Below are 2,656 nucleotides of genomic sequence, written 5' to 3'. Positions count from 1 at the left end.
CAGAACTAACTGGTACAAGCAGCAAAAATGAAGCAGCAGACGCCATTTTGCTGCTCCTGCTGCGTCCGATGTGAACGCAGCGTTAGTGTCGTCTTCTTCTTCTTATGAGGTTTTATGGCGGTTGGCAAACTAGTTAAAAGTGCATTACCGCCACCAACTGATAAGGATTTCAAATAAAAAATAAAATAATATTTTTCTGAACTATTTAACTGAAGCGAACATAAATATCACATTCGCCGTCATCATCTGTAATTAATCTTTAAGTTATCGTCACTCTTCCAGTTTCTGATGGTCCTACTGGTTTTCCCATCATGCTTTAAACCATTTCCCAGTTTAAATCTTTAACTTCTACTTTTCTGCAGCTTTCACTATTATTTTGATTTTTTTCACTTTGTCTTCTGTGCGCTACTCACTTCTACCTTGAAAAGAATAAAATCTTTCTTTTCTACAATCGATGAATCTTTAATTTTGGACGCTGCTCCAGAGGTTTAAACTTGTCATTTCCTTCACTGTTGGTTTGGGGTTTTCTTACTGGGATTGGATCCTTTTTACAGCTTCAGCAGAAGTTATTCCCAGCGCATATTTCATTTTTCAAATTTCCTCAGACCTTTTACTCACCTCACATCCTGGATCAGCAGCAGTCTGTTCTCCACCAGTTACAGCATTTCATTTTAACTTCGTTCCCATATTTTCCCTGATCATCAAACCATGTTTTAGTCATAAAGGTTGAATTAAAAAGACTATTTTAAAGATATTTTCTATTAAAAACTAAATGAAACAGGATTACCTGGAAGGTCAAGGATGCCTTGACCTTCCAGGTAATATAAATATATAAATGATTACCTGACAGGCCCCCAATCATTCAGTCTTTAGATTTAGTCCCGGGCCCAGCCTTGGCTGTCAGCTGACCTGAGCAGATGTGACGTCAGCGTGCGCTCTGGCATTCAGTGACCATGGAAACAGCCTCCCATCACTGTGGCTCAGTGAGGGCCAGGGGCCCCCAGGTGCTGAACTAAAGTGTGCAGCAGGTTTCCTAACTGCTGCTGAAACCATTAATCAATGGTTACAGACTCTTCTTTCATTTCCTTTAAATAAATCAGCAGTTTGTTCAGTGATTCTGTCAGTAATATTAGGAAGAGAAGCAGTGGGAGATTCAGATCCACCTCCGGCCTGCAGGGGGCAGCAGCTGGCAGCGGAGCGGCCATCCGCCATGACAGGAAGCAGCAGCTGAGTGACCGGCGATGGATTCTTCTAGAAGGTAAAATGTCCTAAAATAGTCCGATAGTGGTGGGTCCGTTACCGGCGCTGCGTGGGAGCTGCGTGGCGCTGCGTGGAGCCCACGGAGCCAAACACGTGACCGACCCAGCAGCTGTTTCTAACTGATTGAGTCACTAAAGGGTTTAAAATCTGTCACCATTATGAATCTGCTAATAATGTTTCATCTTTTATCGCTAAAATGATCCAGAATGTTGGAGCATAAAAGGAATAGAAACGTTTTTATTTTAATTTTCTGGTTGTTTCATCCTTTTCCTCTCATTTTTCACTGAACTTATCTGAATTAAAGTTCATTTCTAATTGGCTCTTAGTTTATTTACAGTTTTTACTGAACTCATTGATTTAAATCCTGGTCCAGCAGCTTCCTCATTTCCCCCTAAATATTCACCTTATATGTTTACATTATTTATTGGCTGCATTTAAAAATATCTGATATTTTTAATTTAAACACAGATATGAAATAATAGAATATAACCTCCAGTAACTGAACAGAAACGTGTTGCATTCACAAAAGAAAAAAAAAAATCGGACAGTTTATCTCATAGTTCCTAATATTTGGTTATAATTATTGGATCCAGTAATGAAGCCTCTCTTCATGATTAAAATCTCAGCATCTGTTCCACTGATCTGTTCCCAGGTCTGAGCCGATCGCTCCTGTTTTCCACTTCATCTATAAAGTCTGCAGCTCTAACCCTGGATTACTGCCTGCAGCCTTATGACCACACGCATACATCCATCCACAGCTCCAATAATCCACTTTCTGTTTGGTTTCAGTTTTTCATAGGAACCGACAGGCTGCATGAAGTTGGGACCTGGTCGTTTTAAATGATCAGCTGTTCTACTTGAGGATCCAGGATTCTGAGAAGGTTCTTAGGGACGCCACCAAACATTTCAGATGCATTCATTTAAAACCATAAAGCATCTCATGCTGGTTTGATTGCTCCTGCAGGAACAGTGAGGTTAACAGAGAGTCAGAGTAGAGTGAACATCTTCACCTAAACAATCTTAAGGACTTACTGCACAATGCTGAAAAACTAAAACCAATTCCATCCACTTTGAGGAAACTCAGTATTTCCCAGCATCTCAAACCTAAAAGGAAATAAAAGCAGATTAAATTCAACGCTCATTGTTCATGTTTCATGTAGCGTAGCTCAGCAATGACTGTCCTTCCTGATCTTATAATTATGAGATCTTAACTCGTAATTATGAGATAAGCTGTCAGATTTTTTTTTTCTTCGGTTAATGCAATACGCTTCCATATAAATATCATTGTTCTAGGTCATCAGATCAGTTCAGTTTATTCTGGCCAATCTGCTGCCTGCAGTGTCTTTAAATGTCCAGCAGGGGTCAGTATTCTGAGAGACAGAATCAATGCAGCATC

General features: G+C 40.0%; 1 protein-coding gene across 2 annotated transcripts in view; it reads left to right on the top strand.

Moving 5' to 3' along the window:
- Window positions 1-1,198: 1,198 nt before the first annotated feature.
- The window catches only part of atg10 (autophagy related 10), a 6,948-nt gene continuing 5,490 nt past the window's right edge, over window positions 1,199-2,656 (top strand). For both annotated transcript variants that reach the window (XM_015402108.1, XM_015402106.1), the window contains exon 1: window positions 1,199-1,258. The gene's annotated coding sequence lies outside the window, so the exon portion shown is untranslated. The remainder of the gene's footprint in view (window positions 1,259-2,656) is intronic.

This window comes from Cyprinodon variegatus, unplaced genomic scaffold, assembly GCF_000732505.1.
Source record: "Cyprinodon variegatus isolate N-32 unplaced genomic scaffold, C_variegatus-1.0 Scaffold1300, whole genome shotgun sequence".
Taxonomy (NCBI): domain Eukaryota; kingdom Metazoa; phylum Chordata; class Actinopteri; order Cyprinodontiformes; family Cyprinodontidae; genus Cyprinodon; species Cyprinodon variegatus.
Note: the sequence above shows the minus strand (reverse complement) of the source record. Positions and strands in the feature narration are given on the sequence as shown.